The sequence below is a fragment of the Macrobrachium rosenbergii genome, chromosome 47 (assembly GCF_040412425.1).
Source record: "Macrobrachium rosenbergii isolate ZJJX-2024 chromosome 47, ASM4041242v1, whole genome shotgun sequence".
NCBI lineage: Eukaryota > Metazoa > Arthropoda > Malacostraca > Decapoda > Palaemonidae > Macrobrachium > Macrobrachium rosenbergii.
This window is the reverse complement of record NC_089787.1, coordinates 23375624-23398306: the sequence shown is the minus strand read 5'-3', so window position 1 is coordinate 23398306 and position 22683 is coordinate 23375624. Positions and strand designations below refer to the sequence as shown.

The 22683-nt window shown below is 35.9% G+C and overlaps 1 protein-coding gene across 2 annotated transcripts in view; it reads left to right on the top strand.

Annotated features, from left to right (window-relative positions):
- The first annotated feature begins 512 nt into the window (after positions 1-512).
- LOC136830639 (zinc finger CCCH domain-containing protein 13-like) overlaps positions 513-22683 on the top strand; it is a 245317-nt gene continuing 223146 nt past the window's right edge. For both annotated transcript variants that reach the window (XM_067090221.1, XM_067090220.1), the window contains exon 1: positions 513-1727. The gene's annotated coding sequence lies outside the window, so the exon portion shown is untranslated. The remainder of the gene's footprint in view (positions 1728-22683) is intronic.

The following is a 22683-nucleotide window of genomic DNA, read 5'->3' as shown; positions in this document are numbered from 1 at the left end:
TAAAAAAGACTCAAAGGTAACTATTCTATAATATTCCTTTCAGAGGTATTTTTTGCTCAGTGTCAAATTATACTTTGACTATTACGATATTTTGTGTATTAAAGAATGTTTTCCTGTTTCTGTCAAGTTAGTATATGAGCTGTTTCTAGACGTTTTCAGCTACAAGACTGAAAATTAAGATATTTTGAAAAGTAAAAGCGTCAATTGAACTTATTCGCTAGCATACTTAATCTCTATTGTGTATGTTTTCATTGTGCATACTATAAGTGCATATACTTTTTTAGTGTGCCTGTTCCTGATTGCGTGGTCTTTTGAGTGCATTCACTCTCAAATTAGCGCATTTTTAGTAAGGTACTCATTAGTGTGACTGTGTTGAGGATGTAAGACAATGAGCGTGCATACTTTTGAGGAAGTATGTCCTTGAGTAATGTTCTCTTTAAAGTGTGTAAGTGATTTTTTCCAAGTGCTTTTTAGTGTAAGTGCATTCTGAGTTAGCGTTTACTGTGAGCCCCAGTGTGTGTGTGGGCACGCAGTGAGTAAGCATATCACTGAGTATGACTGCTTATTGGGCGCTTGCTGACTCCTTTAGAGAGCAAGATTTAGAGTGAGCGTCCATATGACTTGCATGCTTGAGAGCTGTCTCACTGATGGCATCCAGCTGACTGTGCCTGAATTTGAGAACGCGTAGCGTGCATGCTGAGTGATACAGAGTATTTGCGTGCTTTTGAGTGTGTCTGAGCCTGTGCTTGCGTGCGTGCGTGCGTGCAGGAAGGAATGATAGGGAATCGCCAAAACGGGTATGCGCCGTGGCACGTGGGAGTACGGTGCCCACGTACCCCCAACCAGACCGGGGTATTCAGTGGCAGAGCGCCCACGTCAATACATTAACCTTGATGAATACTTATCTCTCGGTCGCTCAGTTCTGCATGCTGAATGCCCACAATGAAACAGAACGTCCCTGAGGTTAAGTCAATCGATTTCGAATAACAATAATTGACAACTGCGCGTCGATGTCAGGTTTGGGAGGTGGTCCTCCTGGTGGGGGTGAGATGGAGGGGGAGGAGGGGTCACTGTGGTGAGGAGAGAGAGAGACAGAGAGAGAGAAAGAGAGAGGAGGGGCAGCGTTGAAGTCTCCCACACATACACACACGCGCGCGACTGGCTCAGAATGGTGGTGACTTTTGCCGAGTGAGGACCTAGTGCGCAGGCTTCTGACCAGACTTACATATATATATATATATATACACCTTCGGGGACTTCCTACGCCCCGACAGGAAAGGAAAAAGAATTCTTCCTTAATACCCCTCGAGGGAAAAAGGGACTTTTGAATTTTCTCGAATTCCGTTTGAAAGGGTCTCGAGGAAAAAACCGGTGCCCAGATGATTGTAGGAATAATTGAAAAATAATAAGTGGTGTTTTGTCAAAGAGGGAGCTAGGAAGAAGAAGAAAATAGAGAAGGATATATATATATTAGAAATATATTAGTGTTTCGGTGACTGGATATTAAGTATAATCTCTGAAAGGATAATCCCTGTCGCGGTTCATAATATTGGCGGTTCCGCCGACGACGACGGTGGTCGGCCGAAATTGAAATGAAAATCGATGGATTGCGGCTGCTGGCTTAGTGTCTCAAGTTCGAGTGTCGCCTTATAAGGTCATCCTTGCCGCCACCACCACCACCACCACCGTCTCGACCTCCTCCTCCTCCTCCTGCAACTGTTCCCAAGGTAAGGGCGATACGTCATCTGTTATTTCGGATACTCTGGGGCGTTGCGGGTAATACCTTTTATCGCAAAGATAGGCAAAGTGGGATGTCATTCGACGTAATGATTAACAGGCATCAACTTTTGCGTGGGCGACACTTGTTTGTGTGTGTGTGTGTGTGTGTGTGCGTTGTCTTCGCCTTTGCTGGCTGATTTGTGAGCGTGTGTTTGTGTGTATGTGTGTGTGTGTGGGTAGCGATGGATTGTGTGTGTGTGTGTGTGGATGTCTGTATGTATATGTGTGTGTGTGTGTGGGTACAATCTCGTTGCAACATCTGCGGTCGAGCAGGTTTTATATGTGCAGGATTGAAGAGGGCGTTCGGGGTATCTCCTTGTCTGTCTCTCTCTCTCGTTCTCTAACTGGCAATCGACATGTCGATCAGCTTCTTGCATTCTAAAACTGCTCCTCCACCTGCAGATGATTCTGTTGTGTTCTAACTGCATTCCTACCTGCTTATTATCCCACTGCACTGTATAGCAGTTGCATTTCACCTGTTTATCGCATTCTCCCGCTTCTTTTCCATTTGTCGACTATCCTGGTGTATTCTAATGCTGAATTTCCACCTGTCTGTCGTTTCATTGCAATTTACGTATGTATTTACACCTGTCGAATATCTTTTCACCGTCTGTCATTCCATTGTACAATTACATTTCTCACAGTCGACCATCCTGTTGAATGAATAAATCAGTATTTCTCACAGTCGACCATCCTACTGAATTCTGTAGCTAAATCTCAAGCTGTCAGTAAACCTGCTGCCTTGTGAATTGTCCTTTCGATGCTCTGAGAGTTTTACCTCATTCAAAAGTTTCGTTTTTTTTAACCCGGCGGAAATTATACTTCACTGACACACTTTAGTAGGTCTGCGTAGCATTTCCTAGATAACTTTACATCTGTCAGTCATTCTGTTACTTCATACTCCAGCTGAACGCACTCCTGGACAAAATAGTTCAAAGCTCACCTGTCGCCCATTTTTTTATTTAAATGAAAAAAAGGTTTATTTGTAATCTACGTTCACTTGTTATTATACAGGAAATGTTAGAGTGAAATATTTTCCCGGTTGCGTAATAATAATAATAATATTGAGCCGGAAAGAGCTGACTAGTTTGAGCAATTTCGGGTTGAAGAAGACGGGAGCATATAAATTGTAAGTGAGTGCGGGAAAAATATAAGTATTTATTACACGTACGTTCACGTTCGCGCGCGTATGTAGAAATGAATACACAGATGCGAGGAATTATGTATAATATACAGAATTGAGTAAGATTTTGACATTTCCGAAAGTAATAGGTCCAAATTATGTATTTTGAGGTATATTAGGGAGTTTTTACACGTGTGCACACACACACGCACGCAAACACACGCACATATTATATATATAAATATTAATATAAATAAATAAATATGTATGTATATGTATATATATACATACATATATATATATATATATATATATATATATATATATATATATATATATATATATATATTTACTTATTTATATTAATATTTATATATATATAATCACGAACACAGAAATTTATGGTGATTTCAACGCAGACCTCAGTGGTTATCACATCAGCCAGTATCGTTCCTGATATTTTTTTTCTGCGCTTGTCTGTACGTGTAAGCATATTATTCTGATATCATAATATACTTTCTTAACTACCGAATCACTTAGCCAATGTTTATTTAAATGTGTAGATGTATGTGCAAACAAGTAACACATAAAAATGTTGGAGAGAAATTGAAAGTGTCCGTCATCTCTACCTCTTTTGGCAGTTGTACAAATCACTGGATGGTGTTACAGGTTCTTCTTCTATGATACTAAAATAGCATCGGAGTAGGTCAGTCATCGTCCCTCTCTCTCTCTCTCTCTCTCTCTCTCTCTCTCTCTCTCTCTCTCTTGCTCTTCTTAATTCTTACAGGCTTAATTCTTCAATTTTTGACTTAATAGATTGAAAGCCTTCATTGTTGAAAACAGGCACTTAAATCTCTCTCTCTCTCTCTCTCTCTCTCTCTCTCTCTCTCTCTCTCTCTCTCTCTCTCTCTCTCTCTCTCTCTCTTCGCTCTTAATCCTTAAATTTTTTACTTCATAAATTGATAGCCTTCATTGTTGCAAACAGGCTCTCTCTCTCTCTCTCTCTCTCTCTCTCTCTCTCTCTCTCTCTCTCTCTCTCTCTCTCTCTCTCTCTCTCTCTCTCTCTCTCTCTCTCTTATAATTCTTAAATTTTTGACTTTAAAAGTGAAACTTCCCTCTGCCAGGAACAGACACTTAATATTACTCTCTCTCTCTCTCTCTCTCTCTCTCTCTCTCTCTCTCTCTCTCTCTCTCTCTCTCTCTCTCTTTTGCTCTTCTTATAATTCTTAAATTTTTTACTTTAAAAATGAAACTTTCCTCTGCCAGGAACACACGCTTAACATTACTCTCTCTCTCTCTCTCTCTCCTACACATCCGTGACACATATCCGCTCCCCACCACACCACATGACACTCCAGTTTTCGGGGCTATTATTCTCATTCATCGGGAATGGCTATGTTTAGAAGACAAGATTTTTTTATTTATATTTCTTTTTTGAAAGCGAAAGTCATTTAAGCGATTGGTTTCAGCAATGGATGCTTTTATTGAGAGAGAGAGAGAGAGAGAGAGAGAGAGAGAGAGAGAGAGAGAGAGAGAGAGAGAGAGAGAGAGAGAGAGAGAGAGAGAGAATAATTTTTTTTAAGTGTGTTTCTGACACGGGAAATTTTAACTTCAGAGTAAAAATTTCAGAGAGAGAGAGAGAGAGAGAGAGAGAGAGAGAGAGAGAGAGAGAGAGAGAGAGAGAGAGAGCAATTAGGCGCCCGTTTCTTAAATTGTGGAGCTTCATTCTAAAATGTCAAAGAATCAAGATTAACTGGAACAGTGGGATTACGAGAGAGAGAGAGAGAGAGAGAGAGAGAGAGAGAGAGAGAGAGAGAGAGAGAGAGAGAGAGAGAGAGAAGGACACTGGAAAAATATCGGAAAGTCACAGTGAATAAAAGAGATATTACACAACGTTCACGACACGAAAGAAAATAAAAGTTTCTCAAGAAAATCGAAATGTATGAAAATGAATATAATTTTTATATTTAATCTGGGAGTAAAACTCTTCGAATTGGAGGTATTGAAAAGAAATGATTAAATTTATATATATATATATATATATATATATATATATATATATATATATATATATATATATATATGTATTGAGATATTTATTGAATGTTTACAGGTAGTGAAATATTTCTCTCTTTATTTTTCTTTCATTATTTAGAGAAAAAGACAAATATTCATAAAAGAGGAATATATTAATAATTATATTAATGAATATATATAAATATAAATATGTTAAAGAATATATTAATAGATTGTTTATATTCCTCACAATTATCCTCAGAGGTGCCATAATATTTTTATCATTATTATTATTATTATTATTATTATTATTATTATTATTATTATTATTATTATTATTATTATTATTCCTCCTTGAACGTTGATCTGAACTCTCTCTCTCTCTCTCTCTCTCTCTTTTCCCTGCCAACTCGTGTGGGCAGTGCCCACGTAGGCGTGGGTTTAAAGTGTGGGCAATGGGGTACACGCTTTCAAGTTGCAGGGGAAAAAAGTCCCACTTGCTCCCAGAAGCCTTTTAAAAGTTTAAAGGTCTTTTTAACAAATCTTTAAAGTTATGTGAATATAATAACTTATTGTGTATTAAATACTATATGCAGAAATACATAGAGATAGTTGGATGTATAAACGTATACATAAATTATACACAGTAATTAGCATTGATTTGTGTCTATAATGTACATATAGGATTTAATTTTATCTATTAACAGTAAAAAAAATTATAGATCTGTTCTATAAATAAAATGAAAACAAAATTGACATTTTTTTCTTATTTAAAAGGCTAAATTTTTTCTGCTCAGATATATAAGAAAGTCTTTATTTATTTTACTGTCGTTCAAATTATTATTTACCGATAAAGGCGGAGATATATCAAACGATATATTCACGATATTTACGATATATTGACGATACATTTACGTTACAAATATATTTCCGTGCATTCGGTTTTATGCGAGAAAGTCTCCATTAACAGAACTTGAAGTTATTTTACGAACTACCAGGGTACACATCATCGCGGGGGAAGAGAGAGAGAGAGAGAGAGAGAGAGAGAGAGAGAGAGAGAGAGAGAGAGAGAGAGAGACTTGCGAGTAGGAGTGCTGAAGGAGAAGTGGAGGTGACTTGTGACGTATTTAGTGTGTAGGATCTGTTTGTTTGCAACATCGTATGCTTGACATTTCTCTCTCTCTCTCTCTCTCTCTCTCTCTCTCTCTCTCTCTCTCTCTCTCTCTTTCTTAATTCTTACATTCTTAATTAGTAATTTTTTTACTTCATAAATTGAAAGACTTCATTGTTGCAAACAGGCTCTTAATTTCTCTCTCTCTCTCTCTCTCTCTCTCTCTCTCTCTCTCTCTCTCTCTCTCTCTCTCTACACATGTGTATCTACACAGTATTTATATGTCAAACGTATATGTTTAAAATTACTTTTATGTCCAGTACTCGTGGAATCATAAATATACACACACATACACAAATCTTTGCTATCATTACTTAAAATTGAACACCATCAATTATAAAATTGTAAAAACCATAATTAAATGACACCATTAAGAGAGCAATTTCTCAAATAAAAGAAGGTATCCTTATGTCAAAATACCAGCTACTGGGAGGCTATTATTAAGTAAAAGTTTGTCAACAAACAAGAGAATAGATTTATCAAAATAATTCCACGAAATGAAACAACCCATACATAAATAAATTGAAGAAAAGACTCAAATATTACCTATTTTAAAACTATTATTAAATGAAAATTCATTAGCAAATAAAAGAACAGATTCAGTACAATGCTTTCATAAAATGAAATCCTCGCTGTGAATGAAAATCCATATCCAATCAAACTGAATGTAAGACTCAGAGTACCCACAATTCAAAGACCACAATCGAAGGAAAGTCTGCCATTAAAGACAGACTCCCAACCACTGCCATTAGGAAAGACCCCAGCGAGCAGATCAAAGACTTAGACGTAATCAGACACTGTCATAAGACTGACAAAAGACCTAACCAGCTAATCAAAGACTGCCAGGTAATTGCTCATCAATTAATTCTTGTCACTGGAGTTTGGGGAGCGCGAGGTCCTTCCTGCCCGATTGGAAGAGATTGTGGGGGGGGGGGAGTGAAAGGATTCGAATCCTCTAGGAAACGGACTGGATCTGAGGCTGTTTGCCTTTTGAGATGCCTCGCCAGGCCTCTCTCTCTCTCTCTCTCTCTCTCTCTCTCTCTCTCTCTCTCTCTCTCTCTCTCTCTCTCTCTCTCTCTCGGGAGGTTGGTTGTTGTGTTGGCGTATGCTAATCTGGGGTTGACTGGCTTCAAGGTTTCTCTCTCTCTCTCTCTCTCTCTCTCTCTCTCTCTCTCTCTCTCTCCACGTAATATGCTTTAAAGAAACAAGAAATTCTGGTATTATGTTACAGTGCTTTTATGTATAAGCGCATATGTATAAAACCATATATGTATATACATACATAATCATTTATACATCCGTCTATTCATATAGGCGCTGGTATAAATCATGTATAATACATTTAAGTAATAATAATAATACACTTAAGTGAAGAAGAAAGTGATACACATTTACGAAGAAATATATCTTTGTATTTAGATCATAAACCGTGTCACTGCGGCGGAATAAATTTATGTGGAAGAAGTAATCTATTTGTGTATATAACTTTTCCTAAAAACATTATTTCCACTTTCCACATTTTTCTTAAACTTTATGATTCAAAACGCAATATCCTTAAGCTACTGCGATAACACCATTGTAATTTTATCAATAACACCATTGTAATTTTATCGATAACACCACTGTAATTTTTTCAATAACACCATTGTAATTTTATCAAGAACACCATTGTAATTTTATCAAGAACACCGTTGTAATTTTATCAATAACATTGTAATTTTATCAATAACACCATTGTAATTTTATTAATAACACCATTGTAATTTTATTTACAAGAATTTCATGCTCTTACTTAAAGAGAAAAGAAGGAAAAATAAATTTATTTGAGAAAAACTTTGCAACCACCATTGCCACCGCAAGCGAGCCAAAAACAAATCTTCCAGAAATGATTAAAAAACGTTTTTATTTACACGTTCTTGTCCCCTATTGAACGCCGCCGTTACACGATAGATGACACGATAGTTTAAACTCTAGTGCACGATCCCTGTCGCGCTTGAAAGAATTATTGCACGAGGCTAACCTGATGGAAGATAGCAAACCGCACGCTTTTTATTTTCCCCGAATGTTTGTTCAGGAGTATTATTATGGTGCGATGTTGCATCAGCGCCTTATCTTGTGACGTAGCTGTGACGTCACTTGTTTTGAGAAAAGCGGCACCGTTCGCTGCGGATGGAAATAAATCATTTTTTTTCTTGGCATTTCGTGACCGGCAGGGGACGTTAAACTTTATCGGGTTTGTGAGAGAGAGAGAGAGAGAGAGAGAGAGAGAGAGAGAGAGAGAGAGAGAGAGAGAGAGAGAGAGAGATCAACACACCGTCCACTGAACGCGTGTTATAGCTTTCTAGGAATTAAGTCAATAGAACGTTCCCGGTTCTGCTCCCATTTCCTCGCTTCTATGGAACAGATAACAAACAACAATTAACCACCCCCTTCCCTCGCCCCTTCCGTACACAGAAGGGGAGGGGAGGGGAGGGGTAGGGTAGGACGTTGAAAAAGAAAGAATATGCCCAAAACAAAAGAAGAAGAAGAAGAAGAAGAAGAAGAAGAAGAAGAAGAAGAAGAAGAAGAAGAAGAAGAAGAAGAAGAAGGGTCAAGAACTGGGTGGACAAAGGCTTACTTACGGTTTTGGAATGTGGAACTTCCTACAGGAATCATATCAAACTCCAAAAGTCACACTTCTATACCCCGTGCCTTTCCTCTCCTTCGCTCCATTGTCTTCGGAACCTTTTCAAGTTCAAGACCAGAATCCAACGCCATTTGAGGAGGAAGAAGTACAGAGAAAAAGAGAGAGAGAGAGAGAGAGAGAGAGAGAAAGAGAAAAGAACGAGATCTGCTTGGTTACCCAAGACGAAACTCCCCTCAAAAGAGAACATCTGTACCACGGGAATAATGAGATGAAAATCTTTTTTTTAAAGTTATTCATTCAATTGTAGTTCATTTGAACTGTAGTTACTTCTCTTCGCTCTGATTTTGTTTCCGCTTGCTGATCATGAAGTGGAGGTTTGCTAATAATAATAATAATAATAATAATAATAATAATAATAATAATAATAATAATAATAATAATAATAATAATAATAATAATAATAATTATAATACACCATATTCTTTGGAAGCCTGAATTTCAAGTCAGTCGCTCCTGTGGTGGGTTTCTGAATATTTTATCTTCTGTATAATAATAATAATAATAATAATAATAATAATAATAATAATAATAATAATAATAATAATAATAATAATAATGTATTTCATTAATTAATGCAAGAACTTGAAAATATTGAAACAAGACAGTATGGAGATCGGAAAATAACGGATTGTAGCATTACAAACATGCGCCCACGAAATATCTAACTGTAATGTTATGTGGTTATTCAATTAGCCTCGGAAAGTGCAGTACACGGAATAATTAACACCTGTTTTTGTGGGGATGCCTTTAAGGGCACCAAAAGCCTGAATCCGCCGAAGAATTTCGTCCTAATTGATGGTACGGGATCCCACTGTGTCGTTGCTTTGCCACGCGGAAAAAATTTAACTGCGCAGGCGCATAAAATCGTATTTTACGGCTTGTTTATGAATCTGAAACACAGGCGGGGTCAGGCGAAGTCAGGATGTGGGGGGTCGGAATTCGTTAAGGAAAAATTCTGACGATACGGGACGCTTGCTCATCGCGTTATTTTTGGGCGTTGGGTCCTGACGTGATTTTGGGGGTCAGACTCGGCGTTATCTGGGTATTTAACTTGTTCTGCTTCGTAATTGAAAACTGTTATTTTTATTTAATAAATTTAGCAGATTAAATATAATATGAAACCGTAATGCTAATATGTGTCTATCTCATTACGTTATCTTGTAATTGAGTTGAATCTGTTTATATTTCAACTGAAAAGGTTTGTGTTCTTAAAATGAGTGTGTGTGTGTGTGTGTGTGTGTGTGAGAGAGAGAGAGAGAGAGAGAGAGAGAGAGAGAGAGAGAGAGAGAGAGAGAGAGAGAGAGAGAGAGAGAGATTTGGACGTGGCCAGGACCGCAAAAAATATTTAATCATTAAAAAAATAAAGAGAGAGAGAGAGAGAGAGAGAGAGAGAGAGAGAGAGAGAGAGAGAGAGAGAGAGAGAGAGAGAGAGAGAGAGAGACCTGGACGTGACCAGAAGCGCAAACAAAATTCACCTTTGATTTCCTCGGGACGAGATTCCTCCCTTAGGCCTAAACAACCCTTCTGAATCTTTTTCTGAATCTTTTTTATTTCCCATTTTTTGTGCTTAGGTCTATATCACTTATAGACATAATGACTCGACATTTCCCCCCTCCCCCCACTTCCTCCATCCCCTAACACCTCCCCCTCCCCAAAACACCTGGCGTGATGATAGAGCTAGAATTTGAGGTCCAATTAGGTCTTAATTGTTGGAATATCTTCAGAGAATTTCTTACGATCCGGAACGTGACTGTCGTTGCGTCACTGATCTGTAGTCGACTGTGTAGTATTAATGTGAAGGAACTGGTATATTACTTTTATTATATATTCATAAATTTTTTACTCATCTATCTGTTAATTTATGCATCGACTTATTTGTCATTTTTATTTATCATTTATTTCTTGCTTTTGTTCTTTCTTCTTTCTAGGCAAAAGAAATCACTGACTATCTTTTTGAGGTTTCTGAGAAGAAACTTCAAACAAAAATAGGTATCACCTTTGTTTGTTTATGAATCATTTCTGTTATATTGTATACCTTGGCGTTTATAATCATCATTATCATCTAACTTAATCTCTAACTCGAGAGAGAGAGAGAGAGAGAGAGACTAGAGTTCCTCTCCTAATCACAACCTGCATCGAAATAACTGCTTTTCTTCGCTGATACGTATGCAGTACTTAACATTATACCTTCTTAAACATGTAGAAAAATGAAACTCTATTTCATTCACTAATACGTAAGCTGTATTTAACATACCTTTCTCCTCCCAGAGGGGGAAAAAAAAAGTTTCATTCACTAATACGTAAACCGTATTTAACATACCTTTCCTAAACCTGTAGAAAAAGGAAACGTCGTTTCTTTCGCTAATACGTGAGCCGTATTTAACATACCTTTCTCCTCCCAGAAAGAGGAAAAAGTATATAAAAAAGGACATTTCATTCACCAATACATAAGCCGTATTTAACGTAACTTTTCCTTGACCAAACTTTGCGTTCGTGATGACGTAATTACGAGGTTTATTTGGAAAGATAAAATGAACTGTCAAGGAGGAACGGTTAATTACCGATCTTGACATACGGTTTTTAACTGGTCAGACAGGCAGACAGAGAAGCCATTTTCATCGGGAATTGGTCAAAAAATGCCCGGTCGTGGGTACGAAAACTGCCGGGGTATAATGGTTTAATGAGTTTTAAGTGACGGCTGTTCTTGAGGGGCAGTTGTACAGGTAAGGAAAAAGAACGTGAGGTAATGAATGACACTTGTGTTGGTAATGATTACTTCGTGGCGTGTTGTTTTTATTTATTTGAGTCGAATGATTTTGATGTTAAGGAAGAAAAGGTCGAAAAAATGAGAGAGAGAGAGAGAGAGAGAGAGAGAGAGAGAGAGAGAGAGAGAGAGAGAGAGAGAGAGAGAGAGAGAGACTTTTCCTTCTCTGAGAGAGAGAGAGAGAAAGAAGTTTCCTGTCTCAGAGAGAGAGAGAGAGAGAGAGAGAGAGAGAGAGAGAGAGAGAGAGAGAGAGAGATTTTTCCTTCTCTAAGAGAGGGAGCTAGAGAGAAAGACGCTTCCCCCTCAGAGAGAGAGAGAGAGAGAGAGAGAGAGAGAGAGAGAGAGAGAGAGAGAGAGAGAGAGAGAGAGAGAGAGAGAGAGAGAGCAGTAGGTCGTGGCTAATCCCTTCTGATTATCAGCACACTATCTATCCATCTCTCTATCTTCCCAATGAAATGTTCGTCCAACTTTAAGAAAAATAGAAGCAGTGAGCATATTCCAAAGCCTACAGTAGATGGAACGATGATAAGCCTTTTGTGACGCACCTAACGTCAGTTTGGGGACAGAACAGAAACCGTCTCCCAAATGAGTTAAGAGATGACACAGCAAAAGTAAAGATGGGGGGAAGAGATATAGTGAGGTAAAGTGCGAGATAAGAGAATGGAATGGCTTCTGCTTTTGGAATTGGGAAGTCTATATATATATATATATATATATATATATATATATATATATATATATATATATATATATATATATATATATATATATATATATATATATATATATATATATATATATATATAATTTTTAATTATATATATATATATATATATATATATAAATATATATATATATATATAATATATATATTATATATATATATATATATATATATATATATATATATATATATATATATATATATATATATATATATATATATATATATATATATATATATATATATATATATATATATACTGTATATATAATGAAATACATTAATGAAATAACTAAACATGAGATAAATAACTAAATCACCAAATAAATTAACAAGTTAGATAAATGAACGAGTGATAAACTCCTTATCACTTGGGGCACAGGAGTTAAGAAACCAACATGTCTACAAGTGCTCAAATCAAGCATTACCCAAACCAAAAGCAAATAACTTGTGTCATTCATAAATACGAGTGATAAGATAAGAGAGAGAGAGAGAGAGAGAGAGAGAGAGAGAGAGAGAGAGAGAGAGAGAGAGAGAGAGAACCTCCTTCCCAGAATATCAGGAGGAGGAGACTGACAATGTGGTTCCTTTTTTTCCGAAGTTCATCTTTATCGCTCCTATCTGGTTTCAATGGGGTCCTGCCTGACAGGTCTAAAGAACCCCGCCCAGCCTTTGAAAAAACATATCTCTCAGATAAGAGGGTCTCTCTCTCTCTCTCTCTCTCTCTCTCTCTCTCTCTCTCTCTCTCTTGTCTATCTCTGTACAATAAGGGAAAAGTTTTCTCTCTCCATCACAATAAGAGAAAAGTCTTTCTCTCCATCTCTTTCAGTTTGAAAAGAGAGAGAGAGAAAAAGCCACTCTCACTCTCTCTCTCTCTTCTATCATACACAATAAGGGAAAAGTCGCTCTATCCATCTCTCTTTCAGAGAGACAGAAAAGTCTCTCTCTCTCTCGGAGAGGGAAGAGTCTTTCTCTCTCTTTCTTAGAAAAGGAATTCTCTCTCTCTCTCTCTCTCTCTCACTTCCAACCCTTCATAGTTAAAACTGATGTATGAAAATTTTAAATAAACCTGTGAATTTCAACGTGAATTTCCCTTATTTGTGTGTGTGTGAGAGAGAGAGAGAGAGAGAGAGAGAGAGAGAGAGAGAGAGAGAGAGAGAGAGAGAGAGAGAGAGAGCGAAGACGAATATAACCTACATCCACATTCATTTTGATAAGCTGCGGTTCGGATGCAATCACTTAAACTTGGGGGAAAATGAAAAGTACAAAATCGTCGCCTCAGGTGGGGAAACTTCACGCCCCGGGCGAGAGAGAGGGAGAGAGAGAAGGGGCGTCTGTTCGTCTTCCTGATTGGTTGTGTGTCTTCTCTTCGCCAATGTTTATTTTTAGAGATTTCCTGGTAATTTCGGATGATGGGGAAAATGCAAGCCATCTTGTCAAACTGAGATTGGGGTTTGTGGTTTTATTATTATTATTATTATTATTATTATTATTATTATTATTATTATTATTACTGCAGGAAGTAAGCCAATAGATTATTTATACGTGAACAAGAGAACTGGCAATATTGACATAGCAGACTATTAATTTAATAATGAATAAAGAAAAAGTTAAAAATAATTATAGAAATATATATATATATATATATATATATATATATATATAATTATAAATATACGTATTTATATAAATAAATATGGTATAGATATACAAATATATATATATATATATACGTATACACACACACACACATATATATATATATATATACATATATATATATATATTTATATAAATAAATATATATATACAAATATATATATATATATATATATATATATATATATATATATATATATGTATATAAACAAGTAAATATATCACAAACAAGCAAAATTCGGTCAAGCTTTCGTCCCATATACCCAAAACTTCCGCCAAGCTGTGACGTCATGCGGGCCGGCGTGCCCATTTACCTGTCAAGGGAAGGTATTAATCATTTAACATCTCACATTTAAGTTGGGGGGGAAAATACCCGGTCATATGCCCCTGGGCAGTGACGTGCTGTAGATGGGCAGCTTCGAGAGATGTGGGGTATAGTTATGAAAGGGACCGTCAGCACGATTCGTAATTTTTCTCTTGGGAAGTTTCTTTTTTGTTGTTTTTTGTTGAAGCAACGACAGCAGTAATAATAATAATAATAATAATAATAATAATAATAATAATAATAATAATAATAATAATAATAATAATAATAATAATACAAATTGAGAATGCATAAACAATTTATGGTACAAAATAGGAAAGCTAAGTTACACCAGTTTCAAAGTTATTATAATAATAATAATAATAATAATAATAATAATAATAATAATAATAATAATAATAATAATAAATATGATGGCTGCCTTCTTCTCTATTTTCCTTATAATTTTTTCTCTTCTACATTAATACTGGACAACTTGAGAGAGAGAGAGAGAGAGAGAGAGAGAGAGAGAGAGAGAGAGAGAGAGAGAGAGAGAGAGAGAGAGAGAGAGAGAGCGATACGAGCTTCCAAAATTGAAGGATTTACAAAAAAATTGTCATTTCTACGTACAGTAAGAGAGAGAGAGAGAGAGAGAGAGAGAGAGAGAGAGAGAGAGAGAGAGAGAGAGAGAGAGAGGTTAAGTACACGTTGACAGATATACGAGCTTCCAAAAATTAAAGGATTTACGATAAAATTGTCATTTCTACATACAGTAAAAAAGAGAGAGAGAGAGAGAGAGAGAGAGAGAGAGAGAGAGAGAGAGAGAGAGAGAGAGAGAGAGAGAGAGCTATTATTTTATTAGGTCACAACAGAACAAGAGAAGCAAACCGGGCAAAAACAGCTGAGCATCGCATTGCGTGCAGCCGACCCAAAACAGAGAGACGAAAAACATCCCAATATTCGCAATGACCGCAGCGGTACACAAAACAAAGCAACGGGTGACCTGTCTGTCTGTCTGTCTGTCTCTTCCTATGCTTGGCGGCAGTGCTTGTCATGATGATGGTACGAATCGTGGTAATGGATTGCCAAGAGCTCTTGATGATTTGGGGGAAGGAATGACCAAGGAGAAAGTACGTAGAATATGTATTTTTGCTACTTTGGTTTTTTTTTTTTTTTTTTTTTTGCGTGCTGTATATATTATTGAGAGAGAGAGAGAGAGAGAGAGAGAGAGAGAGAGAGAGAGAGAGACTGTACACTGATAAAACTAGCGCATGAGAAACAAGACTCATTCCAGGGAAATTACGTGAAATATTTTAATATCGTTCACAAACATAGTTATTATTTATGAGCCTCTCTCTCTCTCTCTCTCTCTCTCTCTCTATGCTTTTACCTGACCGACTTTTCACCTAAAACAAAACAGAAAATAAAAAATAATGAGCACTTCCCATAAGTTCAACGTACAACACATTTATGGATAGATACAAATAACTCTTCTCTCTCTCTCTCTCTTCTCTCTCTCTCTCTCTCTCTCTCTCTCTCTCTCTCTCTCCACAGACTGAGAAATGCAAATAAACACGGTGTTGAATCCTTTCATCCTTTCTCCATTCTCTGTTTTCCTTTTATACGTCCCAGTTGCTGAATTTTTATAATTCATTGACAGGAATTCTTGACTGTGATGGATAGACCAACACAGGCTGAATAGAATTCCTGTGTGGATTCGTTTGTTTGTGTAATTTGTTTGTTCCTTGTTTTATTTGCTTGTGCTTTGACTTGCTTCCTCGTTCAGTGAACTCTTGAAGTTTGTTTAGTTTCAGTGTTTGCACGGTTTGAGAGGTGGTAATAATAATAATAATAATAATAATAATAATAATAATAATAATAATAATAATAATAATAATAATAATAATATGCAGGAGTAACTTGTCAAAATGAATTTTTAGAAACTTGCTTTCTTCAGTAATAATAATAATAATAATAATAATAATAATAATAATAATAATAATAATAATAATAATAATAATAATAATAATAGTTTTTTCTTGATTGTCTTACAAACCTTTCTGTTAATGTTTTTTATAATTTCTTTTTTTCTTTTTTTTATCTTTTGTTTACTTCTAATCCTTTCCTTCTATCCCTTCTTCTGTTCCTTCTTTATTGTCTCCCCTTCTTCTTCTTCGTCTTCTTCTTCTTCTTCTTCTTCTTCTTCTTCTCTTTATCATCCACTGTATTGTCTTCTTTTCAGTTGATGGGCCATTCTGATTGCAATACATCTATGATTAAATCCTAAAGAGAGTTTCTCTTCCTGTGTTTCCTCTCTCTCTCTCTCTCTCTCTCTCTCTCTCTCTCTCTCTCTCTCTCTGAGTCATACCTTTTCCTGTGATAGCTGGTGATTACGCTTGATAATGCGTTCCTTTTTTTTTTCCCCTACGCTGTTACTGCTTGTACAATCACCTCTGCGTGCTTTCCTTCCGCGCAAGCGCGCTAGAATCCCATCGCTACGCAGAAACGGGGGCAGATATGTGGCCCCCAAAAAACTATTTGGGTGATATTTGTCAAAGGAAATGAAATTACAGTAAGTATGAATGGTCATGTATGTAAGAATGTTGATGAATACGAGTATTTGACAGATAAATTTGACATAAAGGGAACCAGGTGTATTGCTAAATTTTGTTTGGATGAGAATATTTGTCACAACATTTGTATTATAACACAGACAAAATCATAAGCTTTGTATATTTGTCAAATTGGTTATGCCTTAATTTTTTGTTTATTGATTAATATTCTTACCTGATTATTGATCTACACACCTGTCCACGTCTTTCATTAGCCGTTACACCTGTCCGGAGATACCTGTCCAACGGCACACCTGTGATTGGCGGCATTCTTTGAGCGTTTCTCTCTCTCTCTCTCTCTCTCTCTCTCTCTCTCTCTCTCTCGCTCTCTCTCTCTCTCTCTCGTGGTTAAATGGCCCCCCTAACTGTGCTATATACCAATGCGTCACGATACCACTTAACCATGAGAGAGAGAGAGAGAGAGAGAGAGAGAGAGAGAGAGAGAGAGAGAGAGAGAGAGAGAGAGAGAGATTAAAAGCACGAAAACGACCTTGATAAAAACTGCGGTTTGCACATGCGCATTAATCCACCATTAGGAGGTTTTTTCCCACCATTACCGTCCATATCGTTCGCGCCCTCTAATGAGGTAGTTAAATCGAGGCTCAGAGGTAATTGAAGAGGTCTGATGTAATGCGATTGATGTGGGATTAGTATTACGTGATGCTAATGATGTGATATTTCCGATCCGATTGATTTCGACGGTCGTAAATCCCGGTGGTAATGGGATTCATTCAGAGGGATTTACTGTTTGTGTACATAGCCGTGGTAGTGAGGATTTTAACTGTTAGTGCAGTTAACTGTGAAAAATTTGCTGAGTCCCGTTAATGAGAATGTCAGAATTAGTGTTGATAATGAGGTCTGATGAATGCGAACGTTTTCCAGTGAACGGTGAGGAAAAGTTGCTTTTAAATGGAATGGAATGGAATGGAATGTAGAATTTAGGCCAAAGGCCAAGCACTGGGACCTATGAGGTCATTCAGCTTTGAAACGGAAACTGAGAGTAAAAGTTTGAAAGGTGTAACAGGAGGAAAATCTCAAAGTAGCTGCACTATGGATCAATTGTTAGGAGAGGGTGGAAAGTAAGATGGAAGAGAGTGAATATGAACGGAGGTGCAATAAAAGGTACGAAAGGGGTTGCAGCTAGGGGCCGAATGCACGCTGCAAATAACCTTAAGTAATGCCTACAGTGCACCGCACGAGGTGCACTGGCGGCACTAACCCCCGACGAGGAATCTTTCTTTATTGAACATCATCTGTTCTGCTGAGTTCGGAAAATTGTACTTCAAGGAACAGGATCATATTTAGCTATAATTTATTGACTGGGTGGAAATACAGAGTGAGAATAACTTCGTAGGGCGCTACCAACTGACCCACACGGGGCCTTTCATTCGAGAGGCTGGGCTTAGATCCCGATGTGAGTAAAAAAAAAAAGAAAAAATATATATATACATATATACATATATATATTTGTATGTATGTATGTATGTATGTATAACTGAATCACGAAAATATGGAACGTGATGAACATATAAATAAAGATAAAATCCACAGAGGAAAGGGAAACACTGGAGTGCTGCATGAGGCCTTTCGACTCCGTCGTCCTTTACTTCGTGATTTTATCTTTATATTTTATATTTATATATATATATATATATATATATATATATATATATATATATATATATATATATATATATATATATATATATATATACAGTATATATATTTGAAGTCAATGAAGATATAGACATAATTATACACAAATCATCTACACAAAAAAAAAAAAAAAAAACTAAAAACAATCTTCCAAAATATTATCACAGCCAAAGCAGCCGCCGAAAAACCCATTGTCTCAACTTCAACTTCGAAAAAAAAAATAATAAAAAAACTTTTGACAAGACGAAGAGAAAGTTCCGCGTCCTTTAACAATTTCTGCATGACTTATAATGGCACCGAGCAAGATCTTTCCGAACAAGCGCATGCGCGCTGCAGCCAAAGCGGAGAATGACAGGAAGCATACGAGGGTGGGTTTCTACTTCTTCTTCCTGAGAGAGTCTGTTTTCAAAATCTGGGCGATGGAGTCGAAAGCGCTTGCATGTGCCGTGTGCAAAGCTTTCTCTGTTGCTGGGGTTTGGCGTTGCCTTAATAATAATAATAATAATAATAATAATAATAATAATAATAATAATAATGTTTTATTTCAGCCATTAATAATAAATAATAATAATGATATACGTTTAATTTCAGCCAGTGCCAGACAAAGATTCTAAACTAATAATAATAATAATAATAATAATAATAATAATAATAATAATAATAATAATAATAATAATAATAATAATAATAATAATAATATGCATTTTACTTCCGCCAGTGCCAGGCAAAGATTGTGAACTGATGATGACAATAATAATAATAATAAAATAATAATAATAATAATAATAATAATAATAATAATAATAATAATAATAATAATAATAATAATAATAATAAACGAACCTCGTAATTTCCTTTACGCTTGTAGGCAATGAAGAGGAACAGGAAGTACAGTTTATGATGAAACTCTCACCTTTTCAGGAGAGAATTGAACCCACGCAATTTGGGCTTTATATAAGTGTGGTTGACGTAACAGTCAGTGCTAGCAGATTCAATAATAATAATAATAATAATAATAATAATAATAATAATAATAATAATAATAATAATAATATTTTATTTTACCTCAAAACCACAGAGAAATATTACTGTAAATAAAATGAAAACGAAGATACGGTAGCAAGTTAATAATAATAATAATAATAATAATAATAATAATAATAATAATAATAATAATAATATATTCTATTGTTGTACCTCAAAGCCATATAAGAAATACTATTGCAAATAGAATGGAGACGGAGATGCAGCAAAAATAATAATAATAATAATAATAATAATAATAATAATAATAATAATAATAATAATAATAATAATAACGGACTGAAAAGAATTCCGCATCGCCTCTAGAGCTCGTTTTTGACCACATCTTTCCACGGACAGTAAATCACAGTAACACGGAAACCCGCACACACGGTTTTAAGACTTGGGACCAAAAAAAAAAAAAGAGACTTTTAAGACTTGGGGGAGGAAATAAAAGACGGGGGAAAAATGAAAGTCACGTTTGCGTTAGCTACAGCAGGCGGAGAAAGGTAGGTAGGTTGCCTCTTCCGTTCGTGGTGACGTCACGAGGTGGGATGGGTGAGGTGTGGGGACCACTCTCATTTTTCATACGCGAATTTGCGAAATATTTCTGGTGTCGGTCGGTTGAAATTTATTTGTTTATCTTTTTTGTTTACATTTGAGTTTATTTGAACGTATTTGTGTTTCTAGTTATATTAAGTTTATTAAAATTCATTCTTCTTGACTTTTTTCTTGTATTAAATGTTTTATTTCACTTTTTTAAGAGTAAGAACACCTTTGCTTTTGAAGTATGCTTGGGACCACTGATTAATAACTGTTGATATTTACTGATTATCCAACAAACTTTTGGTTTATGTAAAAGCTACTGTTTTTGTCTAATGGGGATATGCTATATTACCGTTTGGTGGCGACTATAGATTATACGTATATAATATGTTATGTATGTATGTATATATATATATATATATATATATATATATATATATATATATATATATATATATATATATATATATATATATATATACATAGGTTCCTTACGTCATCACACGGCAAGCATCAGTTTCTGGTATTATCCGTTTCTCATCTCTCTCTCTCTCTCTCTCTCTCTCTCTCTCTCTCTCTCTCTCTCTCTCTCTCTCTCCTGATTCACTACTTCATATCTTGACAGGTGAAGGCCATCCTCTATCAAGAGGGGTTCCCAGAGTTTTTGCTTGGTCTCTCTCTGTTTCTCTTCCTCTCTCTGTACTCTTCCTGATTCCACAGGTATCGATCTAGTTCTCTCTCTCTCTCTCTCTCTCTCTCTGACCATATCAAATCCAGGTTCATGTCTGATAACGTTATTCCTCTTTGACAGTCACTGCCAAAAAATATTTTTACTATTTTTGCGATTCCCGGTTTGGAATATATCTCTGTGATTCAAATTGTTTACTCTTCCTGGACTTGTGGTTACGAAGTTAGTTAAGAAGATCTCCAAAAATACAAAACCGAGAAAAATTGTAGCTACTGCAGTTTTCCCTTGCCTTACTACTGATTTTGCAGACACTGCAAATGGGACCCCCTAAATAAAGCATTGAAGAATCATTCTGAAACTGCAGTAACTTGTGTATTACTGTTGCACGAGCCCAATAGGTGCCATATCTCAATTTTCATAATTTTGCAGATATTGTAGTTTTCCATTTTAGGCAGAACTAACGAGATAGAATTGAGATAAGAAATCTTCTCTCTCTCTCTCTCTTTCTTCCTGATTACACAGGCATCAGTTCAGATTTCAGGAATATGTTCACATCTTCCCCATGTAAAATCTCTGATATATTCTCTCTCTCTCTCTCTCTCTCTCTCTCTCTCTCTCTCTCTCTCTCTCTCTCTCTCTCTCTCTCTCTCTCTCTCTCTCTGTGACCATATCAAATCCAGGTTCATGTCTGATAACTTTACTCCTATTTGACAGTCACTGCCAAAAAATATTTCTTACTATTTTTGCGATTCCCGGTTTGAAATATATCTTTGTGAGAGTGATATTATTTTGCAGTTTTCATGACAAATTTATTATGTTATACAAGGTCTGTAATGACAACTCTGCCCTAAAATGGAAGACTGCAGTATCTGCAAAAATATAAAACTGAGAATAATGGTAGTTACTCCCTTGCCTTACTACTTTTTCGCAGATGCTGCAAATGGACCCCCTAAATCAGCTCTTTTGACGTGTATTGTGCAGAGCCAAGTTTTCGTTAAACGAATTTGGAATAAACCAGCTCATTTGTTTTTACGATGGTGTGACTATTCCTTTATACAATGCGATCTCCTCTGTTATGCAAACTTGAATTTCAAACTTTGTCGTTCTAAAATGGTTCTGTGAACTTAGACAAATTGTTCTGAAAGAGTAATACTGTATAACTGTGATTACTTTACTAGACCCTTTAAAGCTAAAGGAACTTCATTTTCTCAATTTTATGGATGAAGGTAAACTTGTGTCGATTAAGTAAAATGGTGATATCTCATTAATAGTAGTAGTAGCAGTAGTTGTAGTAGTAATAGCAGTAGGAGTAGCAGTAGCAGTAGTAGTAGTAGTGGTAATGGTAGTAGCATTAGTAAAAGTAGAAGTATTATGAAAAATAAACAACAAAAAACCAGGAACACGAAATTTCTATAATATAAAATACAAAAATAAATAACTACATAAATAAATGAATGGATAAATAACTAAATAAATAAATAACCAAGCAAAATAAATAAATAAAGAAAATAAGAGAATACAACGGTGGTGGTGGTTAGGGGTCCAACTCTGAAAAAGAAAAAAATAATAATTAAGAATAAAAAAACCCATTTATCCACATGCACATTTCCCCCCTCCTGCCAAACTTACGGTCAGCCTTGCGGTCGGCGGAATAAATGTCTTGCGGTCGCCAGCGGTTAGAGACGAAGAAGAAACAGAGAGAGAGAGAGAGAGAGAGAGAGAGAGAGAGAGAGAGAGAGAGAGAGAGAGAGTCAGTCGGTCAGTGGGGATTGTATTTTCGGCTCGGGGCTCTGAAAGTGATCGTTAGTATATATATTCGTTAGATTATTATTATTATTATTATTATTATTATTATTATTATTATTATTATTATGGAACGAATATATTATTATGGAACTTTTAATTGTATGGGAAGACAACGTTTTAGTTTTC